The sequence below is a fragment of the Amblyomma mixtum genome, chromosome 3 (genome assembly GCF_055824585.1).
Source record: "Amblyomma mixtum isolate Tamu chromosome 3, ASM5582458v1, whole genome shotgun sequence".
NCBI classification, from domain to species: Eukaryota; Metazoa; Arthropoda; class Arachnida; order Ixodida; family Ixodidae; genus Amblyomma; species Amblyomma mixtum.
In genome coordinates, this window is record NC_143014.1 from 297,902,251 (window position 1) to 297,917,986 (window position 15,736).

The window sequence follows — 15,736 nt, forward strand, 5'->3', positions numbered from 1 at the left end:
TGGTTTTTGCATTTTCTCCGCACACTGAACGATCGAGAGGCGCGATCGGCTCGACCACCTAGACTTGTTAGCGAGCGCATCCTTTCATACATCTGTTTGTCATTCCCAGTTAACGAGCCACCTTTTCATTTTCTTTTAGGCCTCCCCACCGTTTCACGAGCGGAGGGGCGGAAGTCGGTTGTGTTCGAAACACACGGCGAAGCGCGGACCCGGCAACCGCCGGTTTGCTTTTCTCCATGCGTGTTTGTGTTCTGTGTGTTTGTGTCTTTTCTCCGCTCCAAAGCATATGTCATTCATTGGAGTCAAGGCGTACGCAAGATGCACGAAAGATAAGCGGTGTGTGCGCGGAGCGGTGAAGTGGGCGAGCGAGGGAAAGGCTCTGCTGCACTACTAATTAAAACCTTGTTTTGGGGGGCTCGCATAGAAGAAAAGAAACTGAGAAGGGAGTGCGCACGCAGAGCGTCTCGTGACGTGATCACGGCGGGGGGGGGGAGGGGGGGGGGCGAACCAACTCCCTCAGTTTTACTATTTTTTTACTTTTTATGGCTAGGGTTCAAGGCTGTCGCCGCACGCTCCCTCCGCAGTTTTTTTTTGTTCCTTCATGCGGGTTTGTAGGCATGAGCCAGAACAGAAGGCGCTGCGGAAAGCCTTGTGCAGACGACGCGACGCCAAGGCTACGCCCAACCTTCTCCCGTCAGTCAGAACGATGCACCAATGGAGTGCCTTTAGCGAAAGTAGCCCCCCTTGACGTCAGCGGGGTGCAGAGTAGTGGGCCGGGCTCGTTTTTGAAGGAAGGAAAGAACGAACGGGCTTTGATTTGAATTTTCGCAGCTTTTCGGGGCGCGCATGGCTCTAGTATTTTGCAGAGGTTATCTTCGATGCCTCATCTATGCAGTGGGCTTGTTTTTCAAAAATGTCCGGACCCTGGGCAGTGGCCCTTTAAAGGGCCTGTGACCACCCCCTGGTCGCAAACACTCTCTACCTCTCGTTGAGCGAGCCTCCTCTCCTTCCATTCCCTCCTCGAAATTTTTCTCTTCTGCTCCTCGTAGAGTAGGCTCGGCAAGGCAAAATCACCCCTTCCTTCTCCGATGTAAGCCGGAGGCGTAGTGTCTGTGGAGTGCGTCATATATCTACGTCATGGCCCCGCCTTCAATAGAATTCTTTTCTTGGTTTTTGCTGCTGGGTCTGTTCGAGGGGGGCGCTGCAGGTTTCCTAACACCCTCTCTGTTTTGCTCTTTGGGTCTCCTCGCGGTGTTTCGCCGCGTTTTTTTTTATTTGTCCTTCCTCTCCCCAGTTGCTGTTTTTTTTCTGTTTGAAGCTTTTTTTTCACCTTCGCCACTCCATTACCTGCCCTTCCTGGTTGGGGGTGCACCAAAACTGCTCGGCCCATTACCGGCCTGTATTCGCCCCTCGCTAAACTGGTTAGTGAGCGCATCCTTTCATACATCTGTTTGTCATTCCCAGTTAGCGAGCCACCTTTTCATTTTTTAGGCCTCCCCATCGCTTCACGAGCGGAGGGGCGGAAGTCGGTTGTGTTCGAAACACATGGCGAAGTGCGGACCCGGCAACCGCCCGTTTGCTTTTCTTCATGTGTGTTTGTGTCTTTTGTCCACTCCGAAGCCCATGTCGTTCATTGGATTCAAGGCGTACGCAAGATGCAGGAAGGATAAGCGGTGTGTGTGCGGAGCGGTCAAGTGGGCGAGCGAGGGAAAGGCTCTGCTGCACTAGTAATTAAAACCTTGTTTTGGGGGGTTTGCATAGAATAAAAAAACTCAGAAGGGAGCGCGCACGCAGAGCGTCTCGTGACGTGATCAGGGCGGAGGGGCGAACCAACTCCCGCAGTTTTACTATTTTTTACTTTTTATGGCTAGGGTTCAAGGCTGTCACCGCACGCTCCCTCCCCAGTTTTTTTTTGTTCCTTCATGCGGGTTTGTAGGCATGAGCCAGAACAGAAGGCGCTGCGGAAAGCGTTGCGCAGACGACGCGACGCCAAGGCTACGCCCAACCTTCTCCCGTCAGTCAGAACGATGCACCAATGGAGTGCCTTTAGCGAAAGTAACCCCCCATGACGTCAACGGGGTTCAGAGTAGTGGGGCGGGGCCGTTTTTGTTGAAGGAAAGAACGAGCGGGCTTTGATTTGAATTTTTGCAGCTTTTCGGGGCGCGCGTGGCTCTAGTATTTTGCAGAGGTTATCTTCGATGCCTCATCTATGCAGGGGGCTTGTTTTTGAAAAATGTCCGGACCCTGGTCAGTGGCCCTTTAACGTTACACCTATCATTTTTCTTTCCATAGCTCGCTGCGTTGTCCTTAACTTAAGCAGAACCCTCTTTGTTAGCCTCCACGTTTCTGCCCCATAGGTGAGTACCGCTAAGATACACCTGTTGTATACTTTTCTCTTCAGGGATATTGGTAAGCTGCCATTCATGATCTGAGAGAACCTGCCATACGCGCTCCACCCCATTCTTATTCTTCTAGTTATTTCCCTCTCATGATCCGGATCTGCGGTCACTACCTGCCCTAAGTAGACATACTCTCTCACTACTTCCGGCACCTCGCTACCAATTGCGAACTGCTGTTCCCTTGCTAGGCTGTTGAACATTACTTTGGTTTCCTGCATGTTAATTCTTAGCCCCACCGTTATGCTGTGCCTGTCTAACTGATTGATCATGTTTTGCAGTTCTTGTCCTGAGTGGCTTAGCAAGGCAATGTTATCAGCGAATTGCAAATTACTCAGGTATTCTCCATTAACTCTTATCCCCAACTGTTCCCTTATCACTGCCTTATTACTACCACTATCAGCACTACAATGATAACTATTGCTATCAGGAACTTCTGTTGCCTCGTCTAAAGTCTGCTTCATTGTCTGTGATCACCCATTACTGTCTTATGGTCTATACTGACGGCACGCGAAACCATTGTGTCGTCATGAGGTTTTGCTACTAGTTTTCTTGGTGAACGTCGCCGGGTTCCCTTGCTGATAAGCCATGTAATGCTCTCGCATTGAGGCATGCATTTCCTACACTTCGTTAGCTGCGCGTCTGCTCCTCTCATTAATAAGCGCTGCTGATAATATCTCAAGAAGTAAAAATTAAAGTTAGCCTTGCAGGTTAAGCTGCCGGTCATTACCATGGACACAGCTCCAGTTTTTTCAATGGGACCATCATAAACAAAAAAAGCGGTTTAGGAAGAAATACTTGTATAATTACATGATTTTGAGCCCAATCGCTCATACAACGTGGCTGACTATTCCCGGTGCTGCGATGTGAGAAAAGCTGGTTCTCAGTCGGCAGCCATATCAGTTTTGTGGCACAGTAGTTGTGCCAGCCACAACCTGCCTGCGTGCGCTGACGGGCGCCTGTTCCTGCGAAAGTTCTTTTTTTTTTTGCAGCGCAGAAACAAAATTCAACTCTCGGTCAAATGTTTAGGCGCTTTCCTTTCTAGCCGTATGGCTGCGCTCGGGTGGACGTCAGTAATTGCTCCGTTATTAAAAATTCAGCTCTGTTACCTTCACTTCGGTCAAAGTACATGTATTACATCTGATGCCGACGAAAAAAAAAATGGGGTGGGCCCCTCCGGGATTCGAACCCGGGACCTCAGGCACCTGAAGCGAAAGTCATGCCCCCAGACCAACCTAGACTTTTTTTTTTCTTTATTGCCTGTCTTTGGCTCATGACATTGCACAACAAAAATACACATAACGCTATATACATACGACACTGTCATGGTCAGCCAGCGCGAGACTGGCTTCGTCAGCTTAAAATTCCCGCAACATACACAACGGCTCTAGTATTGAGAGCCACTCGGGAGGCTCCGCAGCTGCTTTTTGGATTGCAAGAAACCAGTCCATGCTTTCCCGAAAATAAATTCGGGCCGGTCGTGCGTCTTTGTCACAATGGTAGCCTGCCATTCTGGAGCGCCATATACAGTGGAGGCCCAAGAGCATTATGAGATCAAAAGGTGCCCCATCCTCACTATCAGTGCTTAAATAGCGAATTCCGTGCGCGTCAAGTGGTAGCTCTTCCTTTATGGTCCTTTGTAACACGTCCCAAAAATAAACCCCTTCCCAGCAATGCAAAAAAACATGGTCTATTGTTTCAGGCTGTTTACAAATTAAGCAGTTCGATCCCCACGGTAAAAAGAAATCCTTTCCCTCTAGAAACTTTTTAACTGGTAACGTCCCGGTGTGTAACTTAAAAAAGAAAGTCTTTACTCCTGGTGGCACCTGCATTTTCTTCACCCTTTTTAAAACATCCCCTCCCCGGCCTCCACTGTACAAGGCCCTGTACATGGGCTCTGGGAAAACAATATCACAAAGATCATTGTACAACTTTTTCCTTTTGCTTTTCCACAAATAATCGGTGGAAAAACGTGCCGAAAGAAACCGAACGCTTGCTACAATCTCTTTTGTAGTAACCAAAAGTTCCACCAGAGAGCTCTTCTGTGGATACCACAAACTCCGGCAGCAATCGCCGCAGCTTCACTTGGCACACGGTGCGCAAGAACGGGTCTGTGACGTCGCGAAAAAACAAAAAACGGTTCACCAGCTGCCTTAAAAAGAGGTGCCCTAGCCCTAGCCCCCCCCCCGTCTTTTACCCTCCGGAACAGGTTCGTTCTGCTACAACGTTTCCATTCGGACGCCCATATGAAAACTGCAAAAATCCTGTGTAGCTTCTGAACGTTCACACGCGAGCAATGCAAAACCTGCATCACATACCAGAGTTTGCTAATAAAAAAAGATTGCAGACTGTAGCTCTGGCGAAAATTGAAAGGCTGTTGCCTTTCCATTTCCCAGCTCGGTCACGTGCGTCTTTAGTTTGCTCTTTCCAATAGTCCTCGCTATCGCGATAAGCATCGAGCGTAACGCCCAAATACTTGCCCGGGGTCGTCGCCCACGGTACGTTGGCGAAATGGTCCGGGTGGGATGGCCACCATCCATGCCAGAGCCCAAGGCACTTGGACCAGTTAACCCCGCTACCTGTGACTTCGCTGAACGCGCGTACACACCCGACAGCTTCACTTATGCTCCCCTGATCAACCGTAAATACTGCAACGTCATCTGCATAGGCCAGCAGCTTAACTTCAGCTGCTTGTAACCTAAAGCCATTAATACTATTGTTTTCTATGATTTTCATGCACAGCGTTTCGATGTAAATACAAAACAAGAGAGGGCTGAGGGGGCAGCCCTGACGCACCGAACGCTGCACGCTAATGGGGGCCCCCAAACTCTTGTTAACAATCAGTCACGTCGTGCAGTTTCGATACGCCAGGGCCTTACGTGGCAGAGTTTCGTGAGACGTACCCGCCGTCTGCTATCCCAGTGTTGCCATACTGTAGTGTTGCCAGACTTGCGCGACTCCCAGTGTTGCCAGGCTATAAGGTTGCCAGATTGTGAACTAAAACCCAGTGTGGCTAGACTATTTGTTCCCTCTCCCTTTTGCATTCTCCTACAACTACGCTGTCGCGCCGGAACAGCCCAGCTCGTAAGAGCAGCCTTGCCCGGAGTGGCCGCCGCCTGTTCGCCAAGCGAAAGAGCACGTCCGCGGCGGTTACGAAATTGCTTTTTTAGTGATCAACTTGTCGAGCAGACGGGTACCACAGACGAAATCTGCCGATGCGTGGCCCCAGTGAGCGTATTAAGACGAGAGAAACGCGTGATTTTGTTGAAATAAGCGCGCTATGCTCAAATTCACTTGTCGAGCAGACGGGTACAACAGACCAAATCTGCCGATGCGCGGCCCTAGTGATCGTATTTAGACGAGAGAAACGCGTGATTTTGTTGAAATAAGCGTGCTAAGCTCAAATTCACTTGTCGAGCAGACGGGTACACCAGACGAAATCTGCCGATGCGTGGCCCCAGTGATCGTATTTAGACGAGAGAAACGCGTGATTTTGTTGAAATAAGCGTGCTAAGCTCAAATTCACTTGTCGAGCAGACGGGTACACCAGACGAAATCTGCCGATGCGTGGCCCCAGTGATCGTATTTAGACGAGAGAAACGCGTGATTTTGTTGAAATAAGCGTGCTAAGCTCAAATTCACTTGTCGAGCAGACGGGTACACCAGACGAAATCTGCCGATGCGTGGCCCCAGTGATCGTATTTAGACGAGAGAAACGCGTGATTTTGTTGAAATAAGCGTGCTAAGCTCAAATTCACTTGTCGAGCAGACGGGTACACCAGACGAAATCTGCCGATTCGTGGCCCCAGTGAGCGTATTAAGACGAGAGAAACGCGTGATTTTGTTGAAATAAGCGTGCTATGCTCAAATTCACTTGTCGAGCAGACGGGTACAAGAGACCAAATCTGCCGATGCGCGGCCCCAGTGATCGTATTTAGACGAGAGAAACGCGTGATTTTGTTGAAATAAGCGTGCTAAGCTCAAATTCACTGGTCGAGCAGACGGGTACACCAGACGAAATCTGCCGATGCATGGCCCCAGTGAGCGTATTAAGACGAGAGAAACGCGTGATTTTGTTGAAATAAGCGTGCTATGCTCAAATTCACTTGTCGAGCAGACGGGTACAGCAGACCAAATCTGCCGATGCGCGGCCCCAGTGATCGTATTTAGACGAGAGAAACGCGTGATTTTGTTGAAATAAGCGTGCTATGCTCAAATTCACTTGTCGAGCAGACGGGTACAGCAGACCAAATCTGCCGATGCGCGGCCCCAGTGATCGTATTTAGACGAGAGAAACGCGTGATTTTGTTGAAATAAGCGTGCTAAGCTCAAATTCACTTGTCGAGCAGACGGGTACACCAGACGAAATCTGCCGATGCATGGCCCCAGTGAGCGTATTAAGACGAGAGAAACGCGTGATTTTGTTGAAATAAGCGTGCTATGCTCAAATTCACTTGTCGAGCAGACGGGTACAGCAGACCAAATCTGCCGATGCGCGGCCCCAGTGATCGTATTTAGACGAGAGAAACGCGTGATTTTGTTGAAATAAGCGTGCTATGCTCAAATTCACTTGTCGAGCAGAGAGCCCGAAAACGTACGTTCGGGAAGATATGCAAAGGCTTTTGGGGAAGGGGGGGGGGGGAGCGCCTCCTCCGCCCTTCGGACCGCCACTGCTTCGCGCCTTCGTCCACTCGTCCGGCGACACGTTGCCGGTTGGGGCAGCAACTCCAAACTTTTTGGGAAGCAAAACTAGTTTCTTGAAGACGGAAACAGAAATAAAGGCAACAGGAGAAAAAGGCGGTTAAAAAACAGGTGGTTTGAAAAAAGGCGGTTTGAAAAAGGGCTGTAGAAAAGCGGCCGAGATTGGGACTCGGCGCGCTCCTCTTCTTTGTTTGCAGCTGGTTTTAATACCGTCGATAATTGGGCGGAGCTTTATTAAATCTGCTCTCGCGCAATTTCAATCAATGCTGCTGGAGTGGCACTGTAGGTACAAGTGGGCGGCGGCCAGTGCTCGCCAGAACCCGACTCTAGAGGCGCCAGTAATGTCCGCTGCTTAGCTAGACAGTCCGGGTTTTCAGAAGTCGCCGACCTTACTGACCCCCACCCACTTGAGAGCTAATCTCTTTTTAATAGGAAACGGTCGTCGGCCCCTTGGTCCCGGTTCCCGCGGCCTTGGAGAGCGTCCGAAGCGCGCGACACGCTGTACCATTCCTAACCCCTCTAGACTTCCGATGGACACGGTAGTTACCGTCGAGAGGGGGAAGAAACCTACTGGCGCCGTAGGCGTCTAGCTTACAGGTACCAACGACGCGTGCTCAGATTCACGCAACATGGACACTTTTAATTGGGGTAGGCAGTGTTGAACTGAATAATTGATAACAACGAAATTGTAGGCTGTGCTTGGTGAGCTTCGAAAAAAGTGCGAAATTCGGGCGTCGTCAGAAGCAGCCTTGCAGAAATAATTACTTCATGTGCGCGCATCCTATTATTGCCCAGTCACTTCGTAGTGGCTAGATATTTTTTTCTTCTGGCAGTTAAGAATGCTCTGCAGCTCGTGCTGCGCTGAAAGCCGCATTCAGAACAGTAATTGTGGGAATGAAAACATCTTCGACCGAAGTCCGTCTTGATGGGTTTTTGAGATAGTTGAGAGGAAACTGACGCCAACCAATATTTTTACTTTTTTGCCCACCGTTTCGGGACCAACTTGGTCCCTTCTTCAGGGGTGACTACAGTGTGCCAGCAGCAGCGGGGTGCTGCCTTCGCTCTGCCTTTGTTAGCCCGTGGCGCAGTGCACTAACGCACGACGAGGGAAGCGTTCCTGGAGTCCTATTCGTCGCCGCCTTTGTGAACCGGATGTGCCATGACTCCACATGTCGCCTCTTGAACGGTTTTTTTTTTCGCGCAGATTTTAAAGGTTTATTAAAACGAAATACAAATGAGTTGTAAGTTTCATAAAAAAGTTAGTACAGTAGGAGGTCCCAAAGTGAAAACTGTCTGGGGAACCTCCCATCAGGAATACATAAGAAAAGTGCACAAGTTTGGCAGGGGAGATGGAACAAAAGTATACAATTAAGTTAAAACCTATTAGTGTAATTTGCGCGAATGAATAAGTTATACAATAGTTAGCGGGCATAATTTAACAAAAATGGTATAAAACAGCAAAGCATAAGAGCAAGAGAAAGAACACAAAAAGACATCGGATAGCAATGGGCATTGAATAAATGCAGATATAAAACATAGGCGGAGGAAAAAAAAAGAGGTTCCAGATGAGTAACAATATGACCGTTTGCTGTCAGAGTGGGGAACAGAAAATAAGATTAAGGCAAACTCAAGCATGGCATGAAGCTGAATGGGTTGATGAGAGATGTTTTTTTAGTAAAGTGTAGAAGGCGGACTGCGAACGTGCGGATTTGATTGCTAGTGGTAATGAATTCCAGGTTTTGATGGCGGAGAAAAAAGCAGGTTGTTTTCCATAATTTGTACTCACTTTTGGTAGAAGCATATTGTTTTGTTCAGATAATCTAGTGTTATTGCTATTAGCAAGGAAAGATGCGGAAAAACAGAGAAGTTGATTTCAACAAAATCACGCGTTTCTCTCGTCTAAATACGATCACTGGGGCCACGCATCGGCAGATGTCGTCTGGTGTACCCGTCTGCTCGACAAGTGAATTTGAGCATAGCACACTTATTTCAACAAAATCACGCGTTTCTCTCGTCTTAATACGCTCACTGGGGCCACGCATCGGCAGATTTCGTCTGTCGTACCCGTCTGCTCGACAAGTGAATTTGAGCATAGCACGCTTATTTCACCAAAATCACGCGTTTCTCTCGTCTTAATACGCTCACTGGGGCCACGCATCGGCAGATTTCGTCTGTGGTACCCGTCTGCTCGACAAGTCACTAAAAAAATAATTTCGTAACCGCCGCGGACGTGCTCTTTCGCTTTGCGAACAGGCGGCGGCCACTCTGGGCAAGGCTGCTCTAACGAGCTGGGCGGTTCCGGCGCGACAGCGTAGCTGTAGGCGGAGGAGAATGTAAAAGGGAGAGGGAACAAATAGTCTGGCCACACTGGGTTTTAGTTCACAATCTGGCAACCTTACAGCCTGGCAACACTGGGAATCGCGCAAGTCTGGCAACACTACAGTATGGCAACCAACGTTTTTAGATCCCTTTCAGTTTGAAAGCTGCGGTGCGCGGATTGTCGCCTTTCCGTTTCCTGCCGCGCGGTGGCGCTCGCCACGCTGTTTGCCCGACCAGCGTGGCCCTTCGCGTCTACGCCATCGTCGCCGCCGCCTGATTTGGAGCAGCCAGCAGATATCAGCACGGAAGATATCAGCTCGCCTGTGCCAGTTGTTGGCAGTGACGCTTATCTTACAGTATACAAAATCTTCAAGCAAGGGTGCTTAATGCATCCCACCAAAAAGATGCTAGAGTTTACCAATATTGTAAACAAAGCAATCTCGATTTCTTTGAAAGAAGGTCCCGTTTTTGGGGACGTGTTTTGAGAGGTGTAGACGAGCTGGAATTGCAAAACGTTGCTCGGCTTGGATGTGCAGAGCATATGGCCACTTTTACGTGCCAAGTGCTGCATTTTGTCATAGTGACACGCATGCACTTCTATGCGAGAGACGTGAACCGTCGGCTGGAGAACAGAGAAAAGGTTATCATTGCAAATAAAAAAGCTCGCCTTCTGTAGCCATTCCCTCCGTGCTTGATGTCGTGTTCGTCGACCAAGCGACGCCAGGCCGCTCCATTAACACTTCCGACTTAGTGTGTCTGCATTTAAAGGGACTATGAAACAAATTTATTGAGATTATGTAAAGATAGGCAATCCATCACTCGTCACTCCAGCGCAAGAATTTTTGAGCTAGCATCAATAACAACGAAGTTATAGGCGATTAAAAATCACCCTCCTCCTCTCCCCCCTCAACTCGTACGCGCGGGGCACCATGAAAAAATAAAGAAAACAGCTCCGGGACTGGGCTCCGCCCATGAAAACGTCATTCGCTGACGTTCGGTTTACAACTTCCGGTTGTCGCACTCGCGAGGAGCAGCGTGCGTCGGCAGCGTCTCTCCGGTCTCGGCGCTTTCTTGGATTGCGGCGCGCGTCGGGTTTCTTTGCTAGTTGGCAGAATGGACCCGGACCTGTTCCCGGCTCACACAATGTTTTATTTTTTTGTGCGCTGGTTCGGCCGTCACACCGATGCTGCCAAGTCTTGGTGTGAAACACCGTGCATATACTGAGCCTAGCTCTCGAATGATGTTGGACACCCGGCTGCGGGATCGCAAAATCGCGCCGCCCGACTTAGAACACAAGGAACATACGGTATTACGGTCGTAAAACAGACGGGAGAGTCAAAGAAGGTCGGGACCGAGTCTGCATGTCGAAGCAGCAGCCGAATGTGAACAGCAGCAGTACGTAGCCGTCAGGCCAAGGCCCTCCGCGACAGCTAACGCTTCGAATTCGTCCTGTGCCCTAAGTAAATGCGGCACCTTTTTTTAAGTTCTCGTAGATAAAATTGTCTTCCATCGCAGATCATATCGTGTAAACGTCCATACCGATCGCTGTAAGCTGGAAACTCACCTTCCCGGCGGGAAGAAACAGTGTCGGCAGCGACTTCGGTCAAAGCTTCAGCTGCTTGACATTCATGTCTGACTATCGAACGAGCGCTGGGTTATAGTAGTAAGCGTCAGGTGCGAAGTGTCGACCGCAAACGCGGAGTCTTCGGCGTGCGTGCGACGCTGGCAGTCCGATGCGCTCCATCCAGGCTGCTCTCTCACGCACGTCTCTAGGAGTAACATGCCTGAGTTCAACACCTCGCCAGTCACTGGGTTTGCAGCCGACGACACAGCAAGGCGTATTCATCTTGGGCGGTCGAAAAAGGCACTGCTAGTGGCTCCCGAACTCGCGACAGAAAGAGGCGGCAGAGGTAAATTAAAACCATATGCGCGAAGGCAATGCCCTCGCTCGCGCTTGCCCCAGGGGGTCGCGCGGCCGCTCGAGCAGACGATGTTCACCGCTACCGGAAGTGTGCCCGTGACGTCGAAGCTGCGGCGGCTCTAGCGAATGACAGCGTGTGGTGGCCTGCCGACGTCATGGGACTAGTGACGTCTATCTTCCCGGTTTTGGTTTCAGAATTGCTCCCTACGAAGACACCAAGCGGCCCGCGAATTTTGAAAAACACGGTTTTTAAAAATTCATAATAAATTGCCGGCTGAGTTCCGAAGACTCATACTTGGTGTCAATGCTTCTGAGCATCACTTCTAACATTTGCAAGCGGCTTTTAATTCTTTTCATGGTCCCTTTAATGCTTGTCTGTGTTCAACGAAATTAACATTCTAAAAATGAAAGTGCAGGACGCTGCTTTCGTCTGTGCGATCATTGCAAATAAAAAGCTCTTCTATAGGTTATTCGCTCCCTGCATCCAGCTCAGTGTGTCTGCATTTATACTTGTGTTCACTGAAATTGGCATTTTAAAGAATGTGCCAAATGCTGCTCGTTTGTGCGGTGCTTCGTTGATAATATAGCGCGGAATTTCGTGATTGATCTAGAAGCGGAACATCGCTAGTTTTAACCTTTCATTAATGTTTCGTGCATTCTCCCGAAGAAATATTGATAGCTTTACTCCAACACACGCATATCATCAGCGCTAAACATCGCAAACGCGATGCGATAAAGCGCAATGCAAACGATTGTTTTTTTTTGCGAACTGGCATCAGTCTGCTCTTTATCTCAGGCGAAACATTTCTTTAACCATGAGACTGAAGTTTCAATGTGACAGCTCTAAGAGTACAGCAAATTTGAGTTCGACGTGTTCGTTCCCAATGTTATCGCGGATGACAACGGGCTGTCACAGCAACTGGCAAGCGCAAGCGCTCCGGCGGTTCCGGGCCGACAGCGACAGCAGCGCCGCGTGGTGAATGGAAGCGGACGGGGGCCGCTTTCTCGGGCGCGGCCCGGGGTAGCTTGCAAACTGAAAGGGATCTAAAAACGTTGGGCAACACTGGGATAGCAGACGGCGGGTACGTCTCACGAAACTCTGCCCCCTTACGGATAACAGACCAACCTAGACCAATCACTCATAACCGCCTGTTCCATATTTATCTGTTCGTCTTAGAAAAAATTCTCCTGCGCAAACTACTGGACTTATATGGGCTCAAACGCCGACTACAAGGTAGCTTATGGTAGTCTTCGTCTTCTGGAATCGGCGAAAAACTGCATTCGACTGCGGCAGAACTTTTCGTCCAATCGAGCAAAGAAGCCACTTTGACAGGCTGCGCCATCTGGCGAGCGGTGAGGCAACCGATGTCACGGCTTGGGGCGAAATGCGCCTAGCGCGGTTTCTTCGAATGTGCGTGTCGTCTGCTCCTTGAAATTAATACGATCGGAAAGAGATATCATTCTTCTTTCTAAAAATAACCCAGAATGTTTAAAATAACACCCAAGACACTAATAAACGATAGCTGGTCACTTCTGTTTTCCATTTGTTTTCAATGCCGTCTGTTTTCGATGATTCGGTCCGGACGTTACGGACGCTTCGTTTTAGCCCTGTGGTTTGAGTTCGTGCTGTGCGGAAAATAGCGATATGCCGTCATACTCCGCGGACGAGAAGGCTGCTGCTGTAATGTGGCTTTCCGAATCTAAGTCAATTCACTTTGTCCGTCATGAATTCAAGAAGTTCCGTCGTCGTCCGCCCTCGGAGAAATCAGTGCAAAGGTGGCGGAAAAGGGAACGGTGCAAAGGAAGGAGAGGAGCGACAAAGGCAAGGCGCACAGCAGCATAGCAAACGCTGCTGAAGGAGCATTTGCATCGGACCCTCACTTGTCCTGCAGGCGCGCTGCGCTTTTGTTCGGGGTGTCTGCATCAACGATCAGCCGTGCACTTACAAGTAAGGGATTCTACCCGTACAAACTGCATACCGCACAAGAGCTTTCGGAGCAGGACATGGAGCTCCGGCTCGCATTCTGTCGAGAAGAAAAACAACGAATTACGCAGGATCGTGGCCATCTGCAGTTTTTGCTCTTCACGGATGAGGCAGTTTTCCACCTGGACGGTCAAGTGAGCAGCCAAAATTAAAGGTATTGGGCGCAGGAAAACCCTAAATATTTTACCACAAGAAACGTGCAGTCCACACGCGTCGTCGTTTGGTGCGGCATTTGGCGGGAAGGTATCGTGGGGCCTTTTTTTTCGACGACACAGTGACGGCCGATTCCTACCTGGACATGTTGAAAAACAAGATTTTGCCCGAACTCGAAGGGCTCCACATGCAGAAAGAAAATGTGACATTCCAACAGGACGGGGCTCCTGCTCACTACGCAGCGAGCGTCCGAAGTTGGCTGGAGCAAACTTTCCCCAACCGGTGGATGGGACGAGGTTCTCCCAACATGCTGTGGCCCCCACGTTCTCCGGACCTTACACCGTGTGACTACTTCCTCTGGGGATTTTTGAAGGCGCAAGTGTACAGCCGGGGCCGTGTGCCCTGCTGCAGCCAATTAAGGCAGCGCATTGAAGATGCCTGCCTTGCTATTTCGAACCGCATGAGGGCTGCAGTTTTAAAAGCATACGAAAAAAGGCTGCAGAAATGCATGGAGGCTTCCGGGGGACACTTTGAGGTCTGAGCACGGTGCGCTGACGCGTGAAACATTCAGGGAACCCCGCTGCTGCGCAAGATCGTAATAATTTCAACGAGCTGGCGACACGCACCTTCGAACATTCCCACCCCAAGCCGTGACATCGGTTGCCTCACCGCTCGCCAGATGGCGCAGCCTGTCAAAGTGGCTTCTTTGCTCGCCTGGACGAGTTCTGCCGCAGCCAAATGCAGTTTTTCGCCGATTCCAGAAAATGCAGGCAAGTTTAGATGTTAAATTACTTATCGAAAGACGAAGACTATCATAAGCTACCTTGTAGTCGGCGTTTTAGCCCGTATAAGTCCAGTAGTTTGCGCAGGAGAATTTTTTCTAACACGGACAGATAAATACGGAACACGCGGTACAACGTGGCTGTGCTGCGATGTGAGAAAAGCTGGTGTTCAGTCGGCAGCCATATCAGTTTTGTGGCACACTAGTTGTGCCAGCCACAACCGGCCTGCGTGCGCTGACGGGCGCCTGTTCCTGCGAAAGTTTTTTTTTTTTTTGCAGCGCAGAAACAAAATTCAACTCTAGGTCAAATATTAGGCGCTTTCCTTTCTAGCCGTATGGCTGCGCTCGGGTGGACGTCAGTGAGTAATTGCTCCGTTATTAAAAATTCAGCTCTGTTACCTTCACTTCGGTCGAAGTGCATAGTATATCTGATGCCGACGAAAAACAAAAATTGGGCCCGTCCGGGATTCGAACCCGGGACCTCTCGCACCCGAAGCGAGAATCATGCCCCTAGACCAACGGGCCAATGTATGGAGGGTGCAATTAGGAAAAATTTAGAGTTCTTTTTAGCACGTTAAATTATGTCATCACTTTTAATAAATTAGATGTCTTTCTAGTTTGCGTACAATTCAATTACTTTTGCTGTGATTGAAGTTGCAATATAGAGCCTAACACACTGGCTAGTGTGACGAGCGCCAGCGCTGCGCAATCGGATAGGGTAGCGCCGTTTGCAGTGAAAGCCCACCGATGGCGGCAGAGGGCGCTGCTTGTCGGAGCAAAATGGGCATTTGACAGAGGTCCAAAATGGTTTTCGTCAAGACCGGCGGCTATAAGATAATATTTTTGTCCTCACCCAGTGTATTGAGATTGCAAGAAGGGAAGCTCCTGGACTGACCTGCTGTTTGATGGACGTCCGAAGTCGTATGACAGCGTACCACATGAGCCTCTGATGCGACGCCTCGAGTCATTGGAAATGCCCCCGCCTGGATCGGCGTGCTTCGTCGCCTCTATGCACGCTGCACAGCAGTGGCCACAGTGTGCAGCGTCAACTCGGAGCCAGTGGTGGTACAGAAGGGGTTGAGGCAAGGCTGCCGTTGTCCCCTCTTCTGTATATGTTGTACGCTGCAGGGGTGGAGCGCAAGCTCTTGGATGCGCAGATGGGGTTCACGCTAAGCTACATCAGCGGTGGTGTGAAGGACTGATGGATATTGCCAGGCCTAGTCTTTGCCGATGATGTAGTATTAATGGCAGAGACAAATGCGGAGCTCCAGGCCCTCATCAACGTATGCGCTGAAGCCATGGCACCACGTGGACTGAACTTCAACGCAGAGAAGTCGGCAGTGCTGTGTTTCTCAGCGCCGTTGGACGCCGAGCAGATGGCGCACTTACCTAACGGGGATGTCCTCGAGATGGCAACGGAATACCGATACCTCGGCGCTAGGTTCAGCACGCAGCTAGAATTTGCAGCAAGACATGAGGAG

At 49.9% G+C, this 15,736-nt stretch overlaps 1 non-coding gene across 1 annotated transcript; it reads right to left on the reverse strand.

Annotated features, from left to right (window-relative positions):
- Positions 1-14,708: 14,708 nt before the first annotated feature.
- Positions 14,709-14,780, reverse strand: TRNAP-CGG (transfer RNA proline (anticodon CGG)). Its single transcript has one exon. It is a non-coding gene; the product is annotated as a tRNA-Pro (tRNA).
- Between the last annotated feature and the right edge of the window lie 956 nt (positions 14,781-15,736).